General features: G+C 43.8%; 1 long non-coding RNA gene across 1 annotated transcript in view; it reads left to right on the top strand.

Annotated features, from left to right (window-relative positions):
• Positions 1-291: 291 nt before the first annotated feature.
• The window catches only part of LOC109638673 (uncharacterized), a 48572-nt gene continuing 25943 nt past the window's right edge, over positions 292-22920 (top strand). The window contains exon 1 of the long non-coding RNA XR_002203354.2: positions 292-1425. This is a non-coding gene — a long non-coding RNA (uncharacterized lncRNA). The remainder of the gene's footprint in view (positions 1426-22920) is intronic.

Raw genomic sequence — 22920 nt, 5'->3', positions numbered from 1 at the left:
AATACATACACTATAGATACAAATAAAAACATGTTAAAATGTCATTCAAATAAGAAGAGTACAGATTTTAATAAACATAACCACATGTAATAGCAAATGATTGTTCTAATGCATTCAATGATCATTTACCCAAGGTTTCGTTCTCAGTCCATTCTTTTGGATCTGCACTCCATTCCTGGGAACCCGGGCCTGGTTTTGTGGTTTCAGCAGAGCTATGATCCCAGAAATACAAGCAAGCCTGGAGGTGGTTAGAACATGAAAGTGAGGTAAGAAAGACAAGAGATTCATTCATGGGAAGGTGATTCAAGGCACCGACATCCCTGTATCTGTGCACAGCGACAGATGATCATTATTACTCACTCACAGCGCTCACACAGGGCTCACACGCAACCATGGGATCAAACTGACAGATGACAAGTGACTGAACCAAGATGATACCAGCTTTGATTTATTAGAACTTACTTAGCTGTTAATACTACTACTACTACTACTACGACTACTACTAATAATAATAACAATAATAATAACAATAATAATAATAATACTTACTCTTTGATGGCAAAAGTTAAACACAACTTTCAACGATTATTTTAATTACACTTTATTGTTTTTTCATGTCATTATATATAGTAAACTTTATTGTCTAGATTTATATATAATTCCATATAACACATAAGATATTTTATTTTTTAGTTTCTGATACTCCAGTTCAAAACTATTCGGTAGCAACTTAATAAACTCCACGTACCGTCATGCCTTGCGCGTCTACGTTGGGCTGAGCGCAGCATGTGCTGCAGCGCTCTGCTCCAACTATGGCTCAGTGTTGCTCGGGCTCTCCACGGGAGCGCGTCGTGCCATCGCCAGAGGAGTTGGAGCTGAGAACATCAGTGCACTGGAACATCAAGGGGGAGCGGTTTCTTCTTGTTTTTAAATTCCTGCTCGGAAATAACCGCACCGAGCTGTCTGCTTGATTTACCCGTGCGCAAATCATTTTACGCACGGATTCTCTGGACGCATCAAGAGGATTAAACGCTGACATTACAGCACTGACCCGCGTGGAGTTAATATTATTATTTGTATAAGTGAAACTTCATCACAATGGAAACAGATGATGGATTCTACAGTCCAGCTGAGGGTCGTCTTGTTGGATGTAAGGAAATCAAGCGGTGTCTGTTCCTCCTGCTGCCCGGTCCCTGCTGCTGGACAAGCTGTTTGTCGGACACACGAGTCTCTTGGGATACTTCACGCGTGTTCGAGGGGAGCCAGTGTCATAGATGGCCAATACCATGATATTTTTTCGGGAAATTCCTTATGGTGGATTTCAGGTACAATATCCTGGAGTATATATATATATTTTTGGAAGTGATGCTCAGCAGATGTGCAGCAAATTTGGATAATGACGGGACGCATCAACTCATCCAGCAGGTATGTGAGAGAACTAAATGTCATACTTCTACGTCATGACAGTGACATTTTAAGAACTGACTCAGGTTATGTTAGAAATGAATTCCTGTTATGAAGAGTTGTCACAATGTGCAGCACATAGTCAGTGCTGTTTTTTTCCAGTGAGGAATAAGTTTATTTCATCAGCTAGGATTATTTGTTAGTTGGTTTACCAGGGGCTGTTTTGATCTCCCAACACATCCATTTGGCTGCTTCACTATTTAATTACAATCAAACTTCTGCCATGAGAATAGAGTGAAACTTGTATCTATATTTGGGGTTCTGTGTAGAACCTGTGTCTGAGGTGATGTTTGGTATGGAAGTCTTTGTCCTCTGCTGCCACATATTCAGGTTCACCTGTTCACTGCTCCGTTACTCTCTGGGTTCATTAGGCTCATGCACTGACTCAAACTGTCTCACTTCTATTTTAGTCGCATGACTTGACAACAGTGTCACTGCCTGACCTCTGCAGCCTAATCCACCCATTTAACACTTTTTACAACACCTGCAGCGCAAAGTGTCCACAGCCCTGTTCACAGAGACATGACCTGTCCTGAGCCGTGAAAGTCCAGGTGCAAGAAAATAAATGAACAGTGTGGATACAGTGTCCATAGAAAGCAACCTGTACTCCAGCCACCTCTCTTACAGTGACTCCATTCAGGTGAGGGTAAATCTGTTTGGGCTCAGGGAGACCTGTCATTAGTGCAAGCTGCTCTTACTCGGCACACTCAGAGATCAGATCTGGGCTGTGGTTGATACAGTGGAAGCTTTAGATTTTCTCTTTTAGATGCCCAGTGCTAGTGGAAGCTCCAGGTGCACGCCACCGTATTCATTGGTGAACTTTATACGGTGAGGATTTTATCAGAGAAGGGTTTGTACCTGTTCTGCAGAGTGGCACATCCATATTTAATGAGCACACTGTGACATAATGGCATTGCATTCATAGTAGGCGTGTGTTCATGCAAGTTATCTGATGAAGCTTCCCTCTTCTTTGAGCACCTTCCTCTTCCTTCACTCAACCCCATCCACTTCCTCCGCTAAAAGAATTCCAGCTATTGTTGGGGCAGGGGGACAGAGCCCCACTATGTGTCTGTGCACAGGGCAGAGCACAGACCGAGCACCCCCGCTCCAGCCAGGCAACCCCCCACACACCCCCTCCATTAAAAATCTTCTCCAAACAAGACCCCCTTTCTCCACTGAAGAGGGACCCTCTGTCTAATGCCAAGTGACTCTCATGGCCAGCATTGACGGTGGGACACTTGCTTCACAAAAGGAGCTGAAGTGTCAAATAAACTTGGTCAGAGCCCCCGACACACAAGAATTCCTTTATCTGGCACCCTGGGAGGCAGACAAAGACGGACTTTGTGTCAGTGACCAGGCCTTGACTAAAGACTGGGCTTTTTTTTTTTTCTTAACTCCTCTTCTCACAACTTCTGCCTCTTCTTCCTCCTCCTCCTTTTGTCATTTCGAACGGCTGAGCGGGAGCATGTCTGTTGACGTGACCCCCGCTCGCCCGGCATCTGTCCTGCACATGGCCGACATCACCCCTGTGCCGCGTAAGCTCCACACGGACGCAGATGCACCCAAACACACCCACTTGCCGACTCCTCTGTCGGACATCAAAGCAGCCATAACATTTCAGTGGATGTAATTGCTTTTTGATACTTTGTGTTTACGTCTCGGTCCACAGCTGAGAATAGTAGAGCAGGAATTTCTCACAGGGCTGAATGTGCTGGCGCTGCTGTCATATGATATCCTTGTGGTGAACCACAGTAGAGAGCCATACACACACCAGGGTCAGACTCACTTAACAACCCTGTATTTACTCCACTCAACATTTCCAAGGAACTTTAGAGTTCAGGTTCTGCTGTATTGTCATCTGCCTCATACTAATTCCGTATGCAGTGGTTGCAGACATTTTGAGATTTAAAGCCAGTTTCCAGTCTCTTGCAATGTCGCCTGGATGAATCTGGTAACTCACACTTCAGACTAAACACAGTTGCACTTTTTCCTCACTTGAGGTGCTAATTCAGTGATTCTATTGAGCTCTATAATGTGGCCCTTGAGTTATAAAAACCCAGACTGGATGAAAGTGCCCCCAAAGTGCTGGAAAAATGACCTCATACAGTGTTGAGGCATCAGAGCTACACCGCCGAGACGATTTTGTGGCCCAGAGCCCGAGCTGGCTGGCCCCAGTGATGGACGTGTGCATCAGGCCCCCAGGTATGCTAACACACGCCTGCCCAGAGAGCAATAGTCCCCAGCACAGTGGTTAAGGTAAACAGATCAAGTTGCTGTGGTCGAGCGTGTTAATGGTGTGTTTATGGGCTTAAGTTGAGTGGTGATTTATCATGTCTAAACTCAACGCTCACCTCTGGTCCTTGGCCTTGATGGAGCTCAGTATCTGGTGTGTGCATGTGAGTGAGTGTGTACGTGTGTGTGTGTTTAAGTGACATTGCACGCAGGTGACAACACCGTCTGAGCAGCGTGACCTCCTGGTGAACTGTGTCTCGATGTCACGACCGTTTCCGAACCAAGGGGGGAAATGGAAAGTGAGAGAAACATTTATTGTGCATTAATTACACCTTATTTTTGTAGCATATATGCCGTCAGCATTACCTCATCAGGTCCGCGGGGCACAAAGCTCAAATCGTGCGAAAATATCCCCCCGATCGTTAGTGTCAGATAACCTTTTAATGAGCTCCATGTGAAATGTTGAAAATAGAATGCTGTTGTGTATCCATTCATATAGAGCAGCATTTACACCCAGGTTGTGTGTGTGTGTGTGTGTGTGTTTAGAATGGGCTCTAAAGTTTGTCTGAACAGGAGAACTGTCATTTATTAGTAGTACAGGAACAATGGGGAGCTTGTCTCCGGGGGTGGTGGGGGCCAGAGGGGGCCGGTGGAGCCATGGGAGGGTGGCCTGAGATTGGGCAGCAGCCTCCGACCAAGAACAAGCCCCTGTCTGATGGAGAGAACTGCTGACCCTTCCTGAGTAAAATGGCACCTTTGTTCCGAGGTGTATGTGTTTGTGCCTATGTGTTTATGTGTGCGAGAAGGAGAGAGGTTTTGAAAAGCTGGGAGCGCAGTGTAAAGTGTTTTTTTCCTCTCTCTCTCAGCACTTTGGTTATTTTGTCTTAGTTTGAAGTTTTGGTGATAGATCCTTAGGGTATTCGGCTCTTAGGAAAAAGAAAGAAAGTAGATAAGGGTGAGACATATGGGCGAATTAATAAGATATTGCCAGAGTGGTCCAAGTCTTTGTTGATGGTCAATTTCCATGCAGTAGTTTTTACACCATTTACTCAAATCGATTTGCTCTATTAGTGTGTCTATGCTGTAGTTCTCAATGACCCCCTCTTCAGATTATAATTAGCCATTTTGCATTTTTCCTCTTGCTCGTTGCCCCAGTCTGTGCAGCATGTAAACAATTGTCTGCCCTCTAATGATGCTCATGAGGGAGAGAAACTGACGGGAGGAGAGAGGAGGAGTAAATGCTGGTGGGTAATAGCAGCAGATTGCTGATTTCCTACAGGGAAACCGCAGCTTAGTGGGCGAGTGTGTGTGTGTGTTTGGGGGTGTTAGTCTGCTTTGGGAGTTATCAGGAAGTGGGAAGTTGAGGGAGATGGACGGCCTGTGCCTGAGTGAGAGCATGACAGGGTGCTATAAAGAGGTCGCTGAACATGAGAGGGGGATTCTTCAGAGTGACGCCTCTGGGTTATTACACTCAAAAGCCACAGTCCTCCCCTCTGCACCTGGTGCTTACACCTTTTAAACTATTACCCTGCCCCTGTTTGGAGTTTGAATACGGCACATGTACTCTGACTTTCATTTAAATCCTGCTATCCTCTCTGCCCCTGACCTCCTGTGTGAGCGTAGCCAGTGGAAAGAGTGCACAGGAGCGATGGAGAGCACAGAGAAGTGAGAGAAGGACGAGTGGAGAGGAGAGGGTCTTGTCCTCAACATGCCCTCGTCAACACAGAGAGAGTAAACAGCGCAGACACACAACGCAGCACAGGAGCATCTCTGTCGACCCGGACGCCAACAGACGGAGAGAGAGAGAGAGAGAGAGACAGCACTTCATTCATGCCACCGCTGTAGGAAGGCTGCATGCACCACCCACCTCACTGCAAGGACACTATGGATCTGCAGAACAGTGGCAAATAAGAGATGCTGAGAATAGTCCGAACGTGAGACTGGAGCTCAGGGTTTCTTCACACGCACAATACAAAGAAGGTGCATGAGATTTAAGCAAACCTTTGCAACCAACCCTAGGTTTGAGAGATGCTTTCTTTAAAAATATTTTCAGTATGTGTGCACAAGTAGAAGTCATGTGTCTGTTGAGGGTGGATCTTCAGGTGTATTCTTCACCTGCCTTGCACGCATACAAAACTAAATAATCTGCAATGTTTTAAATACCAGACATTCCTCCCTCGGTTCTCTGTCTCCAACTGACCTCACTTGTTCTTTTCACGCTCCCATTTTGGAGGGAAAATTCCTCCCTTTGTGCACAGGTCTCACAAATGTCACATTCCACCGAACCTGTGACAACACTGGGCCCTTTACTTCTGCTGGGTGTGGGTCACCATTGTCACACCTACACAAGTAAGCCATCCTCATTCAGGAGTTGGGGCTTTCCTTTTTATTCTATTTTTTCCTCATTCGATCCACTGTTTCACTCCTCTTCCCTTTTCTTTTCTTCCTATCAGAATAAAGGACACATTTTCAGTGTGAAGAGGAGCGTGAAATTTTCCTGTGTGACCTCACAGGGACACAGCAAGACCACCAGGCTCCTCAGTTGACTGTGTGTGTGTGTATATGTGTGTGTCCAATCCTGTGCTTGTGTGGGAGATCTGTGTGACGCTGACTGCTTTTTAGTGCGTGTCTTCTTTTATTTGGCTTGTTTAAAGGGGACTGAATGAGGCAGAGCTGCTCTGCTTTTCACATTAAAAAGTCCAATTAAGGTGGATTGTTAGGAGTCCTGACATTTAGAAGGCGCAGATAAATGATCGCGTCATATAAAAGCTTCAGTCTGGGGGACTGGGCGGGTGATGACTGGACGGGTAATGCTCCTGGGTAAAGGCTGTCCTCAGAAGTGTCCGTCAGTGTCCAGACGCTCAGATAAGCATTCAGTGCCAAAGTGCTGTAACGACAGCTTAAATGACCGGGGGCTGTCCAGACATCAGGCTGTCATCACTCATCTCACACTGCAGAAGAGAGACATGCATCCACGTCTCCCTGCTGTTGCTGATTGGATTTTTTTTTTTTTTTCTTCGTCTGAAAAGATTTATTGTGGCAGTGGGAAACAGTTGATGTTGCAGTGCAGCCTGTGGTCGAAATTTGAAAATGACTTTGCTTATTTCTAACACTCTGCTTCGCCCTTGTGGACAGCGTGTGCAATAACAGAATAATAGTTTGCTGTACTGCAGTCCCTCCTTTGTCCACTTAAGATTTGTGGTGCTAACTATGATCCTTAGTTGGGATATGTTAAAGTTTCTGATAATTATCATCTATTAAGAAGATGAGGTAGCTATTCTCCTACAAAATATACATTCGATTTTCTATCAATATGGAACATTAAATCCAATGTACAAAGAGATGCTTTTACTAAACTGCACTAAAACTACACTCCTTGAATATTATAGTGACGTATCATCTCTTTTAAAACTTCAAACTAACCCTAAACAAATTCTAAAATTCAACAGAATCTTAGTGTATGTCTACAATGCATAGGGCCACCATTGGGAACAGTGTACTCCTCTCAGTTACATCTCCGATGTGTGCTGTCTATCCAACCTTGAAATATGTAACGCAGATTTTATTCTGATAAACAAATACAGATGCATTAAAATCCAAGAAACATCCAGCACAACATATCTGAACAGGTTGCGTACACCATGATTCTCAGCATCTTAAGTGCAACTGATGGAGCTGAAGGATAAACCAGGCAGACTAATGTATTTAATGCATATCCAATTATACTGATAATGCAAATTCATCAGGTTGTTTAAGGTGGATTAAATATTCAAGATTTTTAAATTTAGAAAACAGCAGATATCTAAAATTAGTTTAAAACAACACTGGAAATTGTAGACATATCACATGTCCTTTACTTCATGTCACCACTAGAGGTCAGCATTCTGCCCTTGTCCTGAAACATTTTACTCACCAACTCCTGTTACAGCACAATACAATATATTGGTGTGGTAGATATATATTTTATCTACTCTTATTACTCTTACTCTTATTTTTCTGCCCTAATGTCATCTCATGTGTGAGCTTTATACTCCCCTTCATTTTCTCATATTATTTACCTTCAGTTCTTAATTTGTATCTGGTAGAGCACTCACTGAGTGTCTTTTAAAAGGTGTTATATAAAATAACGTTTATTAATATTTAATGTTATTATGATTTTTTATTTCTCTATGGGATGAAAGATATTGTGTTATTTCACCTACATTATAATAGAGGAAGTCATAGCCCTGCATTTGATTGAAAATCTTCTTAGATTAACTGTTTTGATGTACAATCTATCTATCTTACTTCTCTGGACTTTTAGTTTTTTCTTAGCTTGACACCATATTACAACAGAGCTTCATTCTTTTCTTAGTGTGTGTCATATTATTAAAGTACACCTTGCTATGCACTAGGTGTCTCTCTTGCATAAGACTGTGAACAATGATCCTCTACAATTCATAGAGCTGTTGAGTTTTACACTATTCATTTATTTGACGTCCACAGTGATGATATTTATAAATGCCTCTATAGCATGTGTTCATGCCTTTCCACTGTTCAAAACATTTAAGTGAAATAGTAGACTTTTGGAATGTATTACAAGGAAAATCTCTCCTTTGCTAAAATTGTGTTATACAAATTGCTTAATGGACTTGTATGACGTATTTCTAAATTAATAGTAATATACTAATACTAATTAGTACAAGGTTTTTCTGTTTCTGGTGGAGAAAATATTAGTCTTTTGTTTTACCACTAGATGGCAATGTGGTCACAAGAAAAGCGGCTTCCCTGAGGAAAGTAAAACTTACTTTGCATGTGAGTAACCCTGTGATCTATGGAGTAATGGATGCAGACCGGCATTATTATCTTCTTATTGCCCCTCATTCTAACTCATCTACCTTTGAAGATCAAAGCAGCCGTGTGCCTCTGTGTGTACCGGCAGCTGTAAACCCAGAGTGAACTTCAATAAAGCCAACTGTTCACTTTGTACATCTGTCGCTTACCCTTTTTTCTGGCCTTAAGAAATGAAATGCTGTTGAACGGAGAGTCAACTGTTGTGCACAGAGAGCTTACACAAGAGCTTTCAGAATAATATCAGCGAAGTTGGGGATATTTAAATTCCAGCAAGTGTAAAAGAAGCAAACAACTTTCAGCATCCAGTTTGTTTTTGTTGTTTGACTCATGGCAAGGAGACTTGGAAAATGCTTCAGCTCTTTGTTGGTTTTACCCCTCCTCTGTAAGTGTCACATCTCAGGACAGAATGAATAAAAGAAATATACTGGTGACATGTTTAACGAACAGGTGGGGCAGTTTGTGTGACAACAACACAAACATCGTACCTGATGCAATCCAGTTCCTGTAGGTGTCCTGTATATGTACGTTTTAGCAAACTAAATCAGGTATTAGTTTGGCACATTATGTCTTGGCCCAAGTGTTAAATCTCAATAATTAATTATTTCTTGTTTCAGACATGACTCAACTAATCTGCCAAAAATAAAAATAACTTCTCTGCCTTCAGATCTGTTTTTGACCTTGCAGTCTGTGTCAAAATATGATTTGACTCATCTGAGCCTGATTTTTGAATGAATTTCCTTTCACATATTCAACAGTTTCTTTTAAGGAAGGATCGTCTTCCGTTTTCTCTCAGTGTGTTTACTAAATTGTTGAACCCGGACCAATTTGCCTTCAACAAATCAAATGTAAGACTATGCAGTTATTCAGGTTCCTGTCAGTTGCAGATCATGGGAAAGTTTCACCAGAAGAAGTTGTAATCATTAGTGAATTGTTCAGTTGTGTGTTGTGTGAACCTCTGCACATGTTGTGAATTTTGATGGGAATAGTACTGTTCATCATGTTGCATTAAAGTTTGCACGTGTGCAGGAAGGTAAATTAAGGCACAGCGTAACTTAAGTGCATTTGTATATCAGTCCTGTGTGTGGGGGGGCACACCTCTTGCACTGGGTACATGTGTATGTCAAGTTGTCCCCAATCTACAGCTAATCTGATATCTCCTTTACGGGACTTTAGCCACCTTAAAGAGCCGTGCTACAAAGTTGCGCACGCACAAATAGAAAGGCACAGACTCACAGCCTTCTGCATAACCTTTGTCATATTTTAAACACTGTGCACAGTTCCTCTGAATCCCTCTTATCTACTCCTTGCTGAGAACCAAAATCAAATTTCGACCTGTGGCCTTATCAGACCTGTTGGCCAAATGCTTCTGCTCCTGTTACTTTCTTTCTTTCTTTCCATTTCATTTCTATTTATTCTCAGTGAAAGTGCAAGCTTGCACTGCCCACAGTTTACTTTCAGCTCTTTGTGGAGAGCTTGTTGACATTAGCACCTGCGTCAAATCTCATTCTTTTCCAGAGGGACAATTGTTAACACCACAACAGAAAGGTTGCAACACTGCTCCTAGTTGCTTATCTTTGCCAAGTCTCTAAGCTCTCCAAGCTTAATCATCTCTTGATAGTAATCGATCAACTAAATCCATCAGCAGCTTCTAACAACAGCTACCGCAGACCAGTTGAGCTAGGAACCTGACCAGACGTGTCCAAGACAGGCAGGCAGGCAGGTACTGAAGGAGCTCTCTTGCCTCAAGGGACAAGATCTGTGTTTTTTCCCCATGCTGCTCATTGCAGACGATATGTCGAGGCGGGGCAAAGCAGGTAGAGTGAGCAGGCCAAGGTGAGGCTGTGGTTGAGATATGGAGGAGGAAGTCTGAGTGTATATCTGTCTCGTCGATGGCTCAAGTAAACCTTTGTCTAGTTAATAATTTATTCTGGAGTTCACTGTCTCGCTGTACTTTGCAGGCAGGCAAGACTTTAGGAAAACCTTTGTTCATTAGCCTCCTTTTTCACATTTTAAACCGCCTAATGTATTTTCTGGCTATTGCATTAACCACATTTTGCAGCTGTGCAATAAAGCAGTACATATGTGAGCAGTTCTCTGCAGCTATTTCTTACTGCTCTGTGTATTTGCTCCCTGTGGTTGATGTTAATGGGGTGTTGTTAGTGGCAGCAGCTCCTTTACAGGCCTTCTCAGTGTATGTTGCACCCCAACGCTCAACACTTTTTCATCCTCTATGGGTAACATCGGCAATACCCCCAACTAGAATCTGGGGGAAACCCAAGCACAATGAAAATAAATTACTACTTTGTACCCCCAGTGCTGCAGCTCTCAATCAGCAGCAGCCAAAATGGAGTGCATGGCAATGGCGTGTGTGTGTGTGTGTGTGTGTGTGTGTGTGTGTGTGTGTGTGTGTGTGTGTGTGTGTGTGTGTGTGTGTGTGTGTGTGTGTGCACATTATTACCAACTTATACAGAGAAGCAGTGGTGATGGTGATATGAGGAGCGTTTGTGTGGATATGTTTGTCTGTGTTCCTCTGTTCCTTTACAAAGCCTGCACTCCTCCATCATACACGCCGCCAACCTAACCTCTTCCAGACATCTGTCTCTCTCTCTCTCTCTCTCTCATACACACACACGTGTGCGCCAACGCCACTTTCTCAGTTAATCCCAGAGTTGATACAAGCTGCAACTTGAAATCCAAACCGTGTCCCACAACGTGTGTATATGAAAATGGATTATCCTACACTGACTATATAGTGACATTTGTGGCCTGTAAAGACAGGGAGGTATGTGGAAGCTGCTTACTGTTTCTCAGAGGCCTGACAAAGAGCCTGGCCTTGAGGACAGGGCAGAAGTCACTCAGGTGAGGCAGGGCCACTCCTGCCAGAATCGTGGCGCCACACACCAGACCCACTGGCCCACACTCGGGTGGGCCGGATCCGGTCGAACCAGCAAAGAGAGGCAAGGAGCAGATTGAGGGAAGGTTCTGGAAAAAGTGAGTGAGGTGGTCAGGGACCTGGTGGTTACTGATGGCAAGCGTTCCCTCTGCCAGCTGCCAGCTTATCGACTTTAACGATGTGAGCGAGCGATGGCCAGTCCCTCTGCCCCCTGGGTCTCCATGTCCTCCACGCCCGCCAAGGCAGTGAGAATGGCAGCGGTGCACCAATAAAGCCCCAAATGGTACTGATTGAGAGGTATTACTGTATTACTCATTCACTAAATCATGAAGATCAAACAAATTGGAGCAGCTCAGCACGTTTGATAATCTTTAGGCCTCACTGTAGATATCTTTAATCATTTAAAGAACAGGTTTGCTAAAATAATGTAAACAGTATCTGTGGGCTAAACTGCTTTCCTAACAGGCGTTTATTCAACAATGAACTTCATGTGTTTTTTCTTTGGGTTTGTTGGTAAAAGCTTGACTGTTGAGCACTGCAGGGGAAAATCATTTGCCAGTCCCCTTCCTACTGTAATGTTTTAGCCCACCTTCTCTATCACCTCCTTCCCTCCCTTCTCCTCTTTGACTGAGCTGTTTTGGAAGGAGCTCCAGGGGCAGCATTAATTTAGGAGACGCATATAAACTGGCATTAAAAGGCAGCATGGTCTTAATTAGCTGATGCAGCTCATATGTTTGGTGTGATTGTGTAATGTTTATACTCCAGTGTGTGTGTGTGTATGCAAGTTGTGTCAGGCCACCGCGCTAATTGCGTAGTCTGACTTTTATTACTCTATGCAATGTTGTAACAATGCCGAAATGAGATGAGCAGAGGACACGCTGTCACTGACTAATGATCGATTACCCCCACTGTTGCCAAGAAAACATGCAAAAGCAGCGATTCATTTACCTTCTCTTCCTTGTGCAACAATGTGCTTACACTCTAACACCAAAAAATGCCAGGAGTGAGAAATAAATGAAATTGATCTGCCTTTCCTCACAAGCTGGTCTTCTGATATTTCGGGGAAAGGTAACAGAAAACACATGAGCTGGCAGCGTGAGGCACTGGGCTGTAGTGTCGTTTAAGCTGTGGTCTTTAAGTACGAGCTGTTTGTGTACATGCGTGTGCCGGCACAGATGATCTACTCATAGAGCCTCCCTGGTCCTGACCACAGCTCCTCAGGTCTCGATGTTGAGAATTGAGAATAACTGCCTGGCACCTCCTCGGACAAACTACCTGCCCTTTTTTGCCGTACAGTAAAGCAATGACACTTGGCCCAGTCATAAAGGAGCTATAACAGCCATAAAGACACCTTACGATGTCTGGGTTTCTGTAACCAGGCTATTAAGCTGTAAAGATACATTGTAAAAAAAAAAAATCTAGATGAACCGATTTAGTTGAGGAGGGAGCAGAAAAGATAAAAAGTGCCTCGCTCAGTTGTACTTTCATAAACCTACAGTGGGCTTGGTTTTTACTGGTGAGCACACAGGGAAATTCTTTGAATTCCCCGAACTCACACCCTCATTCTACTTTTGCCGCCCTACAGCCAATACCCCTGGCAAGATGGGCTTGTTTGTGGCACGTTTGACATCACGGACAGTTCAATTACTTCCTCAAATGAGTGAGTCGTTGCTTTGCCTCCCTCCAGTTTATGTATATGAATTTTACTTTATAATTTGTACATTGGACTGAATCTGTAGATTTGAAATAACAGTGGGTGGGGACAGGCACATTTGACTTTGCTCACACACAGTTATTGCTTTGTAGGTGGGCTGGATCACACGACTGTCTGACCGTACTGCAAGTCATCCACGTGTAAGTTTGGACACGCCACTCTCCTACCCTTTTCCTTTGTCCCTCACCTCCTCTATCTATCTTTCTGTAATTGTGTCCCAGACCCAGACATGTCCATAAATAAACAGGGTCTCCTTCTCCTCAACCAGACCCAAGCCATGTTTATGTTCAGGCCTGTGTTGGGGGGCCATCTGGACCACTGGGCCCGCCTAACTGCTCTCCGAGCTCAGGTGGAATCAAGATGTGCCACCAACACTAGCATCTGCTTAATGGACTAACATGGGCTTAAAACAAAACCACTGGGTCACGAGAGATATATTTTTCTAAACTTTTGTTGAAGATTAAACAATCCTTGACTCGAGTCCAACACATTTTGTCTTAGCATAGCATTTAAAAACAAAACACAAAAGATGATCTAGATCCAGTTGTACTTCTTGAGTCACTGTTGCAATATAGTTGTTGACTCTGCATCTGGACCCATAGAATGAATTCATGTTGTTAAATGTTCTATTGTTAGATGTTCTACCTTCTCTGCATGATGAATGCATCCACACAGTTCCCAAACATGTTTTCATCAGTAATCCTACCAGAATGCAAACTGTACTTTTCAGTCAGGATGGTATAATCTTCCAGTTCCTGCTTTACTTTTACACAAGCTGTTAAGAAAGTGAGAGAAATATTTCATGACAGACATTGGAAGAGATTTTTGGGTTTATTTACATTAGCTGGATGTGGTCTCCTGGTCTTCATGTCATTTGGTGCAGGAGCCAGGCTATTAAAACTAATGAACACTTATTACCCCGAGTTGGATCCTGAGCTCCTTGCTAAACATCCCCTCTGTAGCTGTTTGTTTTACTTGTACCTGATTATTCAAACAGAGCAGTAAAACATGTGGCTGAACCTCTGCCTCTGGTCTTTACAGGTTGCCTCATAAACAGTCAGATCCATGATACGTGATAGGACATGAGAGCCACAGTTTTATATGAGCAAACATGGGTGGTCTTAATTTTTTTAATCATCATCAGTCCAGCATTTTCCTGAAGCGTTAATTGTACAATGGGATATCCTATGTGTCGGATCATCAGGATGTTGTGTCACTATTAGAAAACTGTTTTGTGTTGAGAATAATACAGTTTCTTATTAGCTGTCACATTTTTATATCCCTTGTCTTGTTGAGGAAAGCGGAAGATTTGATTTGTATGCTCCAATCGAGACATCAGCTTTGCATATGTGAGAGCACGTGGAGCCCACAATCGCTCAGCTGAAATGTCCGATGTGCCATGACGTCGAATGCTGCTGACAAATTCCTTTGCAGATGTATATCTGTGTACATGACCTCTTCAATGCATCAGTGCAGATCGACAGTGGCGGGAGAGAGCGATGGTGAGTGACACATGAAAGTGTGTGTTTCTCTCCCCTCGCTGAGACCTTTGTGTTGCATATATCAGCTCGAACAGCTCGGGTATTGTTGAGGGGAGGAAAGAGCCCTTTCTTCTGACTCCTCTCCTGACACTTGTGGTTTTTTAATATGATACGTGCGTACGGAAAGCATGGTCAAATAAACAGCGTGTTAGGTTTCCGCGTGTCTGTACCAATCCGTCAAAAAAACAAAACAAGATGGTGCTCGACTTTCATTGACACCCCCCCCTTCTGCCCCACTGCTTCGCCCCCACCGAAAACCCCTCCCACTATGCCTGCAGCCCTTGTCATCCGCAGCTGGAATTTCCCTGAAGTCAGCATTGGCCATTTTTGACTTGTTTTAACCCTAATTAAATATTGTCAGAAGGCATGCCACTTAATGGCACCTTTGTTTGGCAAATACACGATAAAAGAAATGTGCACCTCTATTGAGAGAGAGAGAGAGAGGGGGAGAGAGAGATCTTAGACAGAATGGAGTGATAAGCCTGAAAATGAGACACAGATTGAGGGAAAGACAGACTTTAAAAAAAAAAATTAAAAAAAACTTTAACGAACTTTTCTGCCAGTCACCTTAGCCCAGCACCCCTGAGGAGGAAGCGTACCAGCCCTTTTTTTCCTTCGGTGAAACCCTATATGGCGAAATTAAAAGGTACAGCTTCATGGGCTGCTATGTCTAGGTCAAAGCAATGGTTCTAACACTCTTGTATTACATTTCACTTAACATGCTATCATTGTAGAAATCTGTAATTAGATATAGAACACAAGGCACCACACCTATAAATCTAGCACAATATAATGGTCTGTGTTGGCTTGATACTCAGACTCCACCTACGTCAGTGGCACAGCTGGCACTCTGTGTGTGTGTGTGTGTGTTTACTCACAGGTTATGGACTATATATCGGTCCCTGTTGTACTTAGTCATTGTACAGCTTTGCTCTAAAGAGTTTGCAGATCTCACAGCAGCACGAAACCGTATTTTATGACCCCACTTACCCGTTTGTACTAAAAATCATAGAATCAACTGGCAACCCAGCAAACAATGGAAATAGCACATTAGAACATTACAGCATGACGTGATGACAAAATATTTAGTACACGAATGGGCCCTGGGCAGCTGTGTGAAGCAACATAAAGAAGCAGAGAGAGAGATGCTGGCCAAGTATTGTGAGACAGCATGGACGACAGACCTATGGAAAGAGTTGCAGGTCCTCTGAGTGTCTTAACTGTAGCTACTGGTGGAGGAAATACTGAATCCTCACTGCAGGGCCTTCCTCTGCTCCCTCCTGGAGTGAGGGTGCCTCCGAGGTGCCTGATAGTGCATGTTTTTCTTGGATTCCTCACAAAGTCTTTCCTCCTTCTCCCCACACATCTGAAGATGTATTTTTTTTTACTGCAGAACAGATGACAAGGGTAATCCTTTGGTGTCTTGCCACCCCCCAACTGACTGTGCACTTCCTCTTTTTGTTTTGCTTTCTCTCTCTTTCTTTACCCCCTCTTATCAGCTAATCCCTCCATGTATAGAATGGTCAATTAAGACGCTCAGTGAAAAGGTGTGTGTGTGTGTGTGGGGGGGGGGGGGGTGTTGTGACTGACCCTCCAACCAACAGAAAAGAGGGAAACGGAGCCTTGTGGGCAATTCGTTTAAAAGTGGAAAAGTGGAAAAAAAATCTAGTCCATTCAGGGCTTGGTTTTGTTGCAAAAGTGGTTTGGATCAGGGATTGTATCAAAACGCTTTTGTAACTGTAGAGTTTCTGACCTTTGTCTTAGATGCAGAAAAATTAAAAATAAATGGCACAGCAGCATCTTGCACGGCCAACAAACGCATGCAAAGTTCTTAATCTGCTTATCAAGATTAGACACGAATGACCCGGCTTATGACGCTGCAAAATGGTGTGATTTAAGATCCATAGAATTATTTTTTTAAGAACATTTCACAAGACTAGATTAATTAGTTGAACCCCTGAGTTTTTGTAACCACTAATATAACTTAATAGCTTAATACAGTGTATATTTACTGTATATTTACTTTTTCTCAGATAGAAGTTGATTTTAGAACCTTTTTGCTGTTATTACACAAGCATACAAATCTTTATCTGACATTCATACTGTAAGTGATAAGTAGCAAAGAGTTTGGTTGGAGCTTTTCTTTTCCTCCTCACACTAAAGAATTCATACTCAGCACATACTTTTTCTGCAACAGACGTACATCTAATCCACCTTAAGTCGAGTGAGTGGCAGAACATTTCTGCTATGAAGTTTGAGATTCGGCTGGGGGTGAAAGAAACACTTTTCTGTGTACAAAACATAAACGAGATGTGCCGTGGAACAGAGTCCGTGCTGTGTTGCCGGTAGAAGAGAGAAGAGGTGAGCGAGAGGGAAGGGGGAGTAATTGCCACATTAAGGGGAAGGAATTCAAAATAAATTTAATCTCCCAATCCCTTTCACCCCCCAAGAGGTTTACAGTGAGCATGCTCCGTCTTGTTATGAGACACAAGGAGAGCACAGAGAGCGTGAAATGGAGACGGGGAAGAGAGAGGGTGAGATTCAGATCCGAGGAAACTGACTGGTTCCTCACCAGAGTGAACTTGTGTGGGAAGGTTCACACAAGCAACTTTGCATGCAACAGCTATGAGTTGGTTGTGCAGCATTTGCGTATGTGGGAAATAGCACTGATGACTTTTGCTGCCAAAGCTACATATGCATATAGTCGTCTGCACCTTTCCCACAGCGCCTCAGCTGAACAGTGTCACCCAGACTCAGGAGCAGGTTTTCAACCTCATTAGGAACACAATGTGACTGAAAGGATGATTCTAAATCAGAGGTTGAACAAACCAATGGCTTTCTTGAGCACACATTCTCCCTTGTTGAGTTTGTTTCAGATGAGATTTTTGAAGCAATCGCTGCCCTAGACGCTTCCTCCTGTCGTTTTCTGAAAATAACTTTAGGTGAGGGGATCACAGAAAGCCGCAGTGAGGCTGCGTCAGCTCGTGAGGTGTAGAGGCAGGGTTAAAGGCCTGCTGGATTCTACTGTATGTCATCGTGTGGTTTGGTCTCGCACTAGGACATATGGTGTGGTGTATTTTTATAATGTAATCATTCCTCCTCCTGCAACAACACTGTTAAAACTTTCTGCATGCTGGGGCAAGAATTCCGTCAAGAGCCCCGCTGACCTAGACACAGCAGAGCATAAACAATGGAGCTAGGGCCTTGGCAGCAACACACACTGCACACATTTGCCCCACGCAACTTTTGTTATTACCCCAAAGCTGTTTATTTCTTGCAAATTGTGCAACATATTCCTGGGAATTCTCATGGATGTTTTACGTCTCTCAGTTGAAGAAAAAAAAAAAGGTTAGTTCAAACCTGGGTCGGAGATGCGCCGCTTACACGTGGGCCCTTTCGAGTGGTTTTATTAGTATGGTGTGTTTACTTGGCCAAATGTAACCTGTGGTTTTCTGAGGTGAGTCATCTTCCGCTGTCAAGGAGGGACGGCGAGGTCAGCAGGAGTTCTTTCTTCAAGGAGCAGTTTAAGTGACGTTGAATTGCCTTTCAGGTAGTAAAGGTATTTACACCGCCCATGCATATCCTGTCTTTCCTCACTTATCAGCTGTAAATATCCATCTACTGTATGTAGTTGAACCAGGTTACCTCATGTGTTGTAAGACACTGTTTGTTTATGGTGTAGCTGCTGACAAAATGATACGTCTGACACTGACACTCCCAATCTCCTGCATATACCTCTTCGAGTGGTTTTATTTATTTATCAGCGCGTCTAGTTGAAAAACAAAATGTCCCCTAATCGGCTGCTCAGGCACATGAGGATCAACAGTTTGACTGAATGGGTTTGGCTCTGCTGTATCCCCTCAACACCAGCCTGGGTTTTAGGGCGCTGATACGCTAATTCGGTGTGATGGGGTGCCCTGTGCACGAACATGCTAACCCCTCAGCTGCCGGCCCAAACACTGTGCTCTGTGTTGATGGAGGCGACGGGCACGCAGATCGTGTTTCCAGCAGAAGCAGGAAGTGAGAATTGGAGGGTTCCTGCTACCAGGCCCCTTCTTTCCTGCAGATCCTACACGGAGCTAAACTCAAACCATGTGTGTTCTCGCCCTGTGGACGTCCGCACACAGCCGGCCTGGCTGCCTGGCTGGCTAGTTGGCAAGTGCTGTGGTCTTCTTGTGATCTGAGGAAACATTCATCCCCTCCCTCGTGCCATTGTTATTTGAATCCCCTCTCTGTGCAACTCCACTGGGGTCTTTTGGGGGAAAGTGGTAAGTGATTCCTCTCTGTGTCCGGTCTCTTAAGACACACCCCTCCCCTCTTTGAGCTTTCATTCACAGTTAGACACACGATGGATGTGATTGGGGAAGTACAGTAGTCTGTCCCCAGGGTCAAAGGTCGTTTCCTGATACTCAAGCTGCCAACTGGTTAACTAGGACCAGATTAAGAAAAATAGCTTTAACTCACAGAGACAATGAAGGAATCAAAACACTGATAGTTACTCAGTAATTACATAAACCAGGGGGCTACATGTGACTTGTATTAAACCAGTGGGAAAAATCATCACAAAAATTCATTCATTTTATGATTTATAGTTATTTTTTTTTATGAAAGAGGCTTTATAAATGCCTGAAAGGGCCTTTGGTGCTCATAACATCTCCTGCCTAAAACGCAGCAGTCCCTTTATGTGCACTTGTGTTATGAGCGGTGATGAAGAATACAGGATAAACATCAGTCATCTCTTTCAACACAAACATGCTGCTAGATTGTGACCATTTGATTATTGAAGCAGCTTCTGATCATCGCCGTGTAAAGCTCTTGTGTGCCTGATTGTGTACAGTGTTGTCAAAGTCAGAATGTTTCAGTCAATGGTGGCATGTTCTGGCATGGGAATGCCCCCAAGACGAGGTATTTATGTTGATGGAAAGTGAGGGTGTATGAGGCTGATTAGGTGAAATACCTGTGTCTGCGCTCAATCCTTCCACTTCAAAACGGCTGTTTACAGAAAACACAGGGTGATGAAGGGATAATCTGTGAAAAATACATGTGTCACTTCACTCTTTCTCTCACTCTTTTCCCTCTCTCTGACAGGCTGTTTTTACTCTTGCGTTTTCAGGACAGCAAATACATGTGCCGGATGTATGCCGAGAGTTTATTGATCTGTTAAATGGAGAGCGTAGCATTTATAGTGCTTGTCTAGTCTATCAACCACTCTGAGTGCTTTATATCTCACTCACCCATTCACACACGCATTTGTTCACTTTGGATCAAACTAGGAAACATTTGATTGGTGAACGATCTGTGTTGGTGTTCTTGCTACTGCTGCTTCTGTCAGGAACTTTCTTGCTCCTGCCTCATTCCTGTAGTGTTCCTCATGTGAAATTCATCCCCGAGCCACCTCAAGCCACCATTTTTTCCCAATGAGACACATTGTATGGACACCTGTGGGCTTCTATTTCCACTGAGGAGGGGGGATAAGAGATGGGGGGGTGGCAGCATTGCCAGCTTTTAATCGAGATGCGTTGACTAATCGCTCAGGGATTAGGCTCTTAGACAAGGCCTCTTTCATTCTGACACTCCATATACCGCAAAGACTCAGCCTGGAGATGGAGAGGGCAGGGGAAAGTACATTTTTCAAGGACTGAGGAGGGGAGGGGGAGTACAGATGGCATACTTTACCTGGATGTGCTTTGTTTAATCATGCCTGAGCCCTGTGCGTACACACACACACAAACACACACACACAGATTTATCCTCAGGCTGGATCTTTCCCCAGTTCTCTCACTGGAGACAGCACAGCCTATTCCTCACAGCAATCACATTCTTAGCATGCGGAGGAGCAAAGGGATACTGGCTTTGAGTTGTGTTATACAATTAACTGAAAAAAAAACAAAAAACTATCAAATTGAGGAGTGTTTAAATGATTTTGAACAATAAAACAATTGTGCCCTTCCACTTTACGCCACACCCTGCTCGCCATATTGAATGAAGATGACATGTTTTTTGGGAACGTTACCCTTCTTTCAGCCCGCTTGCAAACAAACACTCACACACACTTGTGCTCTGACTCAGATTGAGTTTAGCGTGCCGTGTGTAGTTTGTGTGTGTGTGTTTGGGAGTGGGCCGTGGACCTGTATATTGTTGTATGTAAATGAAGCGGGGAGACACCGTCGTGTTCTGTGGTGTAGCTCGGACCTGATGTTGCCCAGACCTCTCTGCTGTGTATTGTAGTGTTTGATGAGGTCATTCATAACACACAGTTCATACACACACACACACATGAAATTGTAGGCAGAGAAATAAGGTAAGAGCAAAAAGAAGGGGGTTGCTGAGGTATCACAGTTCCATTGCCCTTTCTCACGATACGAGATTGAAGACGTTTGTATCACAGTTTTGTTTTCAGGCTCCTTACGGCACTAATGTAAACCCAAAGCTCATGATTCATTATGAGGCGGGTAGAAGTTTGTTTAGGCTTCCAAAGAAGTATGCTTAACAAGATAGAAACATGCTGCCTCGATCAGATGTGCTGAAACCAAAAAACAGGCACCCACATACAGGGCTAGGACGTAGGCAGCATTGTTTTTCCATTTGCAGAGAATTGGAGCTAGCTATATAGATAAACAACAGTGTAACAGAGCTGTAAGAAAAGGGACACTGAGGTTTGGGACACCGTAAGCAATGCATGATGAAGCTGAAATTCAGTCTGACTCTAAAATGACTCATGCAAAGAGGAAATCGAGCTAAAAGAAAATCTCGTACAGTGTGTGTGCAGCTTTAGAATTAAATTCCCTGTGAAGATGATGCCTGATCTGATTTAGGATCAGTTGCTGTCATAACCCTCAACAGATTACTTCTTCCATCCACTCCATAATGCAGAGATGCGTCATTAAACAGCTTGCTTCAATTTGTCTTTTTTTTTTTGAAAAGTGTTGTCATGTTCAAGGACATTACATTAGGCCGTATGCTTTTTTTCCCCACATAATCTGCTTTTGGTTTCCTGGCATTGAAGCTGGCAAGGTGTGACAAGCCGTTTTTTTTCTGGATCCTCCATTTGCACAGTTTGCTTCTAAAGCCTGTAAGTTTCAGGCTTCACACACCTATCAGAGAAACCTGCTACACGCTAAGCCCTCTTTGAATAGAGCATGGTGCAGCGCAAGCATAGGCCCAGGACAACCTTGTAACATGACTAAGAAGGGCAAACACTGACAATGATTCTTGTCTTTTTAAGGCTTCTGTCAGGGTAGCACGTTCCAGAGGTTCGTCCATTGTTCCCTCGATTAACTCTGCTTCAAGTGTCTGTTTGCACTGAGCGGCCTTAAACCGCCACACTGGAATCCTCAGAAGTTTGGTTTTTATTCTGATTTGTCACAGTGGCAGCATTTGTAAAGATAATGCAGCAGGCAGGCTGGGGTCAGGTATGCAACGTCAGCTGCATGTTTACTCAGTGGACTCGTGTGTTCTCTCAACCATGTACACTCTCAAGTAGCCCTGGCTCAAGCAAACACGGATGAAGAAACTTGGATGAGAAGGCCATCGTGGTTAAAAATCTTGTTCCTGGAATCATATTCTGTAACTTGACACTGGATTACAAACTGGAATTGTACCATTTACCTCACGTCGATGCACAATCCTATTTTCCGTAGTGTGTTTGTTCTCAAACACACATTGTGGCCTGTTGTTTGTGTAGTCACAGGAGCAGCATGGAAGTTGCTGCCAATGTGCCTGTGCAGTGTGTGCGCTCTTTGTGATAACAAAAGAAATAAATTAAATAGCACTAAAGCATTTGCGGTTGGGGAGATAGAAAAACTGAGACATACTTTGCAGAAAATGGGAGGGACAAGGTAGAAGCTGAGGCTGCAGGATATGAATAGGTGTCTGTGAGTGTTAAAGGGCTGTGTTTACGAAGCACAGGGCTGGGAACTAAGTGTTCGGCCCTCCAGGTGTGTGTGCTGGTGGTTGTCAGGGCTTGTGAGGCCCGCTGCGGAGGTGGCTACGTGACAGCAGTAATGATAGGTTGTGGCGGGTGAAGACATGAGAGTGTGTGTGTGTGTGTGTGTGTGTGTGTGTGTGTGTGTGTGTGTGTGTGTGTGTGTGTGTGTGTGTGTGTGCATGTGTGTTGCTTCAGGCAAGTGTTAGCTTGGTTCCTGATGACATACACATTCTCACACACACACAAAAGCCCGTGCACACAGTCAACACTGTGCCTTATACCAGACCTCTCATCCCACGCAGCGCGAGCAATTAGA

The sequence above is a fragment of the Paralichthys olivaceus genome, chromosome 5 (genome assembly GCF_024713975.1).
Source record: "Paralichthys olivaceus isolate ysfri-2021 chromosome 5, ASM2471397v2, whole genome shotgun sequence".
Classification (NCBI taxonomy): domain Eukaryota; kingdom Metazoa; phylum Chordata; class Actinopteri; order Pleuronectiformes; family Paralichthyidae; genus Paralichthys; species Paralichthys olivaceus.
This window is presented reverse-complemented; position numbering and strand designations above follow the sequence as displayed.